At 38.9% G+C, this 7,944-nt stretch overlaps 1 pseudogene; it reads right to left on the bottom strand.

Annotated features, from left to right (window-relative positions):
- Window positions 1-4,208: 4,208 nt before the first annotated feature.
- Window positions 4,209-5,480, bottom strand: LOC137995943 (uncharacterized; annotated as a pseudogene).
- Between the last annotated feature and the right edge of the window lie 2,464 nt (window positions 5,481-7,944).

Raw genomic sequence — 7,944 nt, 5'->3', positions numbered from 1 at the left:
CCCTGTCAACATAACTTGTATAAATTATATCAATTATAGGTTCAGTCGTATAACGCAAAAACATGCTGCTCGTTTAATAAGCTATGCGCTATCATTCTCAAGGGCAAACAGTTTCCTACCAAATGATTTCCCTGGCACAGCTCTTTCTGTAACAGACGATCAAGCGTTACTGTGCAATAAGAAACGAATGCCATGAACATCCAAGGTAGAAGTGCATTCCTTGCACTTGATAGCCATCAAGATGTAGATCCAAAGTCGTGTGACATTAATATTACTTGCCACCAAAGTAATTGTGAACACGGGGGACTCACATGGCCTCCGTCGAGCAACATCCTCCAAATCTTCTTTAATACAAGGTACAACTCGACCGAATCGACAACTCGAACATGCGTCTATTAAGTCCCGCAAATGACATGCACTTCTCCATTCGACAACGGGTCGCATCTCTTGGGCACGATTCTTACCAATGGAACGAATGTACGACGCGGACAAGCATCTCTCAGCACACTACGTGTTGGAAATATTCTACGTCGCCCTAATGAGATGCATTTTTCATTCGACAACGGGTCATCTCTTCGTACGAATTGAATGAATCGACAACTCGGAGAAGGGTTTCTTGACCTACAGCGTGTTAGAAATATCCTAAGTCCCCCTAATGAGATGCATTTCTCCATTCGACAACAGGTCGTATCACGTGGGCATGATTCGTAGGAATCGAACGAATTGACAACTCAGAGAAGAGTGTTTCTTGGCCTACAGCGTGTTACAAATATTCTAAATCCCCCTAATGAGATGCATTTCTCCATTCGACAACAGGTCGTACCACATGGGCACGATTCGTACGAATGGAACGAATCGACAACTCCGAGAAGAGTTTCTTGGCCTACAGTGTGTTACAAATATTCTAAGTCCCCCTAATGGATGCATTTCTACATTCGACAACGGATCGTATATCACATGGGCACAATTCGTACGAATCAGACAAATCGACAACCCGGAGAAGGGTTTCTTGGCCTAGAGCATGTTAGAAATATTTTAAGTCCCCCTAATGAGATGCATTTGTCCATTCGACAAGGGGTCGTGTCACATGGGCACAATTCGTACGAATCAACAGCAACTGCACAGCTTTTTTACGACTGGTATCTATTCAGGTGTATTGGACAACCCTCAAAAAGAATGTGATCTATCTTCTCACTATACTCTTAAGACAGTTGTTTCCAGTGTAGCTTATACTATCGCTGCCTGCACAAGATGAAATAACAAAATTAATCGAGCCTAAAGTCATCCTAAAGGTTAACTATTGACGTATTTAGCTGATCTTTCATTTTTGCATGAAAGACCTCAAATGAACGTTTAAGTGTAGTTTAGTGGATTGATTAATGTTTCTTTATGAACCATTTCATAACAACTGTCAGAGGCAATTAAGGATGACTAAAAGTTCATTTAATAGACTTTAGCATTTTCAATTAAATCTGCTAAAAGCGACCTTTAATTAACCTTTAATTTTACTTAAATACTTAGGATTTCCTTAAAGTCACCTTTAATTTTTCCCAAATTCTCACCTAAATGTGCTTGAGGCTACTTTTAATTAACCTTTAATTTTACCTTAAAGTCTTAAGATCACCTTAAATTTCACCTTTAATTTTCCCAAAATTCCTTGCAAATTTTTGTCAATGGTGAAAGACGGCTTTAGCTTACCTTAGGCTTTAATTCAGGAAACCCAAATAAATGATTACAAACCAAGCTCTGATGGAGTTTAAGTGGCCATTTGAACGTTACACCTTTTGTTTTGCTTTCGGTTTCTCCATTCGTTCCGATGAAACTCCGGCCGGACCCAGGAAGGGCACTTATCAAGTCTGGAACAAGCTTGGAAATGTAGCTAAACCAACACATCAAAAGTACAAGAGTTACTTTTGGAAGAAAATGAAATTTTATTTTCCTTCATTTTGTTGCACTTGCGAAATTGTTTCTCGTAGATTTGCAAAACTACAGTTTCAACGCACATTCAACAGAATAGTTAAATGCTCTCAAGCATTAGACTGAGAAAACTAAAACTACATGGCACATGGCAAGTTTTCAATACATATTATTCATCTTCAAATACAAATATGCAGTTAAAGACAACAAGTATATATTACACTTATTCCATTTTCATTACCACTTTTTATATTTTTGTAATTATATACAAACTGACGATTCCATTTACTAAAAGGATTTGTTTCTAAACCTTGCCTTCCATGTCACTTTTATTAATCCGAATCATGCACATCTAAAAAATCCTCTCAGAGAAGGAACTTTGAAATGATAAACAAAGCGCCCGGACCAAATCATTCCCCTTTTCTTTTTTGATGTATTATGCCTATATCAACTCACTCTATGAACAGTAAGAGCCCTCCGAATTGGGCTTTGCTAAAAGCAGGCCCGCGGCCCAGCGGCCCAGCGGCCCAGCGGCCCAGCGGCCCAGTCCTAATTTTCCATAGTTTTTTTGTCCAGCGGTAAATCCACGAGCATGCACAGATCTGTATCGGGTTTGGGTGTGCAAAGTTTGAATTCATTTACCATTTTAATAATATTTCCAATTCTTTTCGATCCTTTCTTTCGTTGCATGTTGCGAAGTGAAAAACGTTGTCATTCTCTGGCTGTATACAGAACCCGATAGAAAGGAGTCCATTCTTAAACGGTGTAATTAAGGTTTCAAACCACAGTATGGTAATTACGGTCTTACGGTAATTCTGTGCAATGGCAGGCAACAGTTATGAAAGGTGGGCGATGCGTTTGCATGCTTTCTTTGTGTAACTGAAACTTTAAAAAAAAGATTCGCAGTTCACATGTCTCAATTTTTATAGATATTTTCACTGTCAAAGTGAAAATATTGTGCTATCGGTTTCTGTAAAGAGACGAATGATCAGAGAATGAAAACGTTTTTATCTGAACAACATGCAACAAACAGAAACAACGATTCAAATGATTAAATGGTAAACGAATTCAAACTCACCGTCGTCCATTTTGCACGCCCAAACCCGATGCAGATCTGTGCATGCGCATGGAGTTACCGTCGGACAAAAGAAGCTGTGGAAAATCAGGACTGAGCCGCCTGGCCTTCAGGCCGCCAGGCTGTCGCGGGCCGCTGGCCTGCTTTTAGCAAAACCCCTCCGAACTCTATTGTAAATGTTCAATCCAATATCATTTTCTGGTTTGTAGCACTTAAAAATATAATGGCCACAGACCTGCAGCTGTTGTTCTGCTAGTATTCTCAAAAAACGTTTTCTTCAGCTGCTACACCATACACCATTATCCAGGCACATTGTTACAATAAACCTGGCAACTGGAATGAGCCTCCTCAATTCAGTAATATTGTCTGATGTACTCTTTCCATAATACTTATTTCATAACCTCTATAATCCCTTCCATGTTTAAATAGCTTTTGTTTTTTCTTGTCAAAATATTGTTTTTGTTCTTTTTTTAATTAGAACCAACGAGCATTTCCATCTTTTATTGCCAGGAAAGGATTGTCTATTTTGATTTGAATCATTTTATTTAACTTTAAAGTCTGCCATTACTCAAAGTCTCAGAGAATTTGATTAAGGAGAACAGATGACATGCACACTGTGCTGTTTGAATACTGCTAGTTAACTACATGTAGGTAGAAAAAAAGTACATTATGACTGTATAATGCCACTTTCTCCTCCATCCACACCAATATGAAAATGCATTTAAATTTTAAATTAATAAAAAGTGCATTAGAATCAATCAAAATCGCAACTTTAGGTGAAAAAGATATATTTAACAATTATTGTACGAGGGCGCCCTGGATATGAAATGATAAATATGATCATTTCATGTCCAGCAAGCCCGAGTAGAATAATTGTTTTATTAAAAACCCCAGTATCACAACTCTTTTATGTTGAATTTATTTGGCACAAAATGGCAACATGTAACAAGTTTTGGTGCAAAAATAGAATGATTGACAAAAATGTCAAAATAGATGATTGACAACGCTGACAACGGCTTCGCAAACTCGCTGAATGAGATCGAAAAAGAGTCCAGCAAAGGAAGGAATGTCAATATTTGGTGGAGTTACAAACGAAAAACACTCTCTAGAGGAGTCTCCTACAAAGGAAGTTAATTTGAAGGACCAAAATTGTTGAAAACTTGAACGTTGGTGAAATTGTAAAAATTTAGTTGAGGAGGAAAATGGTTTTCTTGCCTCAAGCATGTCCGTTATTTGTTGTGTTCGTTGAGACTGCAATGTTGTTTGTATGGATCTGATCTGACGCTGGGTATGCCTCAATTTCACCTAATCCACTTTTAGACTGACGATAGAGTAATAAAACCCTGTTTACCATGATTTGGGTTGAAGGATGGGACGCGTTGTTGCTGTTAAGGACAAAATTACTGAGGATGCGCGACATCTTGTGCTGCTGGTTGAGGGATGGTCGCCCATTGTAAGATTCAACCGACTGGTCAGATTTGTGGCCGGTTATAGCCTTAATGTGTCGTGCTTCACAGTCGCTATCAGACAGAATTGTTACCGAAGTTGCCCTGAGCCAGTGGTTGGTGAGGTAAGGGTCAATGCCTGCTCGCTTACTCATGGATTTCAGCATGTTGTCGAGAGTACTGGCTCCGATCGGCACATTGCAAAACCAAATTTCATCAACATCAGGGTTGAACTTACCGCTTTCTACGTGTCGTGGCTTCTGGGAAAGGGCATCCAATTTGGGATTTAAATGGGCCAAGTAATTTTTAACGGTTTTAACAGGACATCTTGCAGATTCTGGAACGGCAAAAATCTTCGCGTCAGATTCGTCCTCAGGATCTTCAAGGCTACCCTGATGGTTTTTTGTTGATGGTAGCGAACCAGGACATTGCCTGTTCAGTTCAAAGTACTCGATTCCGTTGGGTGTTTGTCTGAGGGTAAGCATTCCAGACTTCATTTCACGTTGATTTTCTCATCCTCGTCTTCCAAAAAACAGTCCAAGGTAAAACCAAGTTGTCCTTTGTAGCTGTGCGGGATTCTTTGTGTCAGTGAGTCCAAGTTTGCCGCAGTCGAAGAGCTTCTGAATCTGCTGCTTCGAGATAGCTTTCTTGTGAACCAAACCAGCTATCTTTCCAGATTTTCGGAGGTCGTTAATGAATGCGTCCAAAACTTTGTTGGCTTCAGTAAAAGCAGCGTGACTGGTTATTGAAAACTGTTTACTTCGCGGTGGAGAACGAAGAAAGCGGTCAATGGCAGCTCGGATAGACTTAAGCGATGTTTTCTTGTAAAATGAACTGTCTTGCTTTCTCGCAGATGTGTAAAAACTCTTGAGACAAGCATTCAATTCTTCCATGTCCATATCCTCTATCGGCATTGAAAATTTACTGCCCCCGGGACTTCCAAGCCAGTCTAAAAAGGTCAGTGAAATGTCAGTGTTAATCAACAACACGCACTCGTGAGCTAAAAATGTTGCAAGAAAGATATTCCCGATAAAAAATAATAATAATAATTACATAGGCATTAAAAAAATTAGATACATACCATTGAATATTTTCATGCCAAATTTTGTGACCTTTTTGGTGTTCGAGGGGGAAGCATTGTCGACCAAAGCATTGATTTCTGCCTCAGTCAATTCTGATCCAAACCAGCTTTTGTCGGCCATTTTTTCTCGGAGCCGTAAAACTGTGTATTTGCTGCTGTGTTCATTGACCATATTTGGTAGTGCAGGTATATGAGCTGATAACCTGTGTCCGGCAAGCCAATGAAAATGCTGGAAATGTGATGTCAGTGGAAATGTCAGTTTTTAATAAATAGATATATGTATATATATTATATATATAATCAAAAAGCGGTGGTGATCAAGCCAGTTAGAGTGCTCAATACAAGGTAGAGCGTAACTATAGAGGGCTGCGAGAATTAAAACATGGCTACATGGTAATTGCCCTACAGGCCTGTTTCGTAAGGCTTGAAGCCTCACTCTTCAGGAGTTTTATTCACGCTGCTGCACACTTATTTTTATATCACAAACACTACGTAAATTTACATACATGTTGGTGTTAGGGTGCTTAGCTAATTGTTCTGTTGTAGCGCCTTCACTCGGTGCCTGCATGATGATACTAACTCGTTTCTTTTGTTCAATGTACATCGTTCCGGTTCACAGATAATGACAAATTTCTCGCTCGAGCATAAATTACAACGTTTAGTTGAACTGCTGTACGGTTTAGCGCGGCAAACAATTTGCCATGTAATTTCATGCTCTATGTTGTTATCTTTTAGCGACCATACGTGCTTGCTGAGTTCAGTTGAATTTCTATAGCTCTTATGTTCGAAAGATGTTTTATGATTTCTGTAACGTGTCTTAAAGTCATCTGCCATCAGGCCGGCCTGACAGTTCAACTAAACGTTGTAATTTATGCTTGAGCGAGAAATTTGTCATTATCTGTGAACTGGAACGATGTACATTGAACAAAAGAAACGAGTTACTATCATCATGCAGGCACCGAGCGAAGGCACTACAACAGAACAATTAGCTTAGCACCCTAACACCAACATGTAAATTTACGTAGTGTTTGTGATATAAAAATAAGTGCGCAGCAGGGTGAATAAAACTCCTGAAGAGTGAGGCTTCAAGCCTTAGGAAACAGGCCTGTAGGGCAATTACCATGTAGCCATGTTTTAATTCTCACAGCCCTCTCTCTCTCTCTCTCTCTCTCTCTCTCTCTCTCTCTCTCTCTCTCTCTCTCTCTCTCTCTCTCTCTCTCTATATATATATATGTATATATATATATATATATATATATGCTAATCATTAAAGCACGTCATTTAAGACTCAACATTAACAGCCCACTCTGGAAGACCTTCAGCAGGTGGCTGACGTTGAGAAAGTTCCTTTGCAACATTTCTAGGAAGGATTCTGATTACTCATTCATGAAAATATCCTATAAGGCAAGACCTCTGGGGAGGGGAAATAAGTGAGCATTGGCAGACCTCAAGTGAGGCCATCTATATAGCTATATATACATACATATGCTACTTAGGACGACACGCACTTGCATTCCTGTCTATGTTGACAATATGATAGTGTTGGCAACTAATCAGTTGATTAGGTAAAATGAGATAAATACATCTTATTTGATGGTTTAACATGTAATACGTGTGGATATTTTGCGAGTGTTATATGTTAAACCATTGAATAAGATATTTATTATTCCTCTCAATTTTATTTGGTAAGAGTGTAAAAATTGCATCATCTGGCCTTCAGAGCATGTGCGAACGATGCAATCAGCACAAAAAGCCAAATGTCCTTTATTTGATTGGATAATTGATGACAAGCGATGACAAGCTAAGTGACAAGCTAAATTCTCAGGCTTTGCGTCATGTTCAAAACAATTTCTTTCATTGAAAAACTCCCGTTCCGTCCGTGTTTGCTCTGTTCTAAACCGGTCAAACTGGGACACAAAAGTGTATTACCGTCTCATATTTTTCGCGTTCTCGTGACCAAATCTGGTAAAATGGCGTAATAGGAGAATAATAATGTGACTTTAAACTTGATGAACTTTCACAAAACAAATATGTCTTTGAACATATCATTAACATTTTGTACCCAAATTACAGTATCTTAAGGTATCACAAAACAACAGACAGCCTTGCTGCAAATAAAGAATATTTATGCCCAGGTCTGTGTTTGGTCCATTACCTTCCATGGTATTTCTTGACCAGGGGCATTTTTCTTGTCCTCCAAAATTCTGCAAAACTTGCTCAATCACACGGTCAAAAATGTGCTTGTTGTTGTCTGAGTTTGCACTGAGGAAACATTGGAGAGAAAAGATTTAATTAAAATTTAATTCTGATACCCTTTTAACATTGGGAAAATTTGCACATTTGCAAAGGTTCAAAACTGCTTCTTTCTTTCTTTATGTACAGGTAGCATAGGAGTAGTGTTACACAATAACTATTATTCTCTGTTT

Source organism: Montipora foliosa, chromosome 3 (genome assembly GCF_036669935.1).
Source record: "Montipora foliosa isolate CH-2021 chromosome 3, ASM3666993v2, whole genome shotgun sequence".
Taxonomy (NCBI): Eukaryota; Metazoa; Cnidaria; class Anthozoa; order Scleractinia; family Acroporidae; genus Montipora; species Montipora foliosa.
The sequence above is the reverse complement of the archived record's forward strand: the minus strand, read 5'-3'. Positions and strand labels throughout refer to the sequence as shown.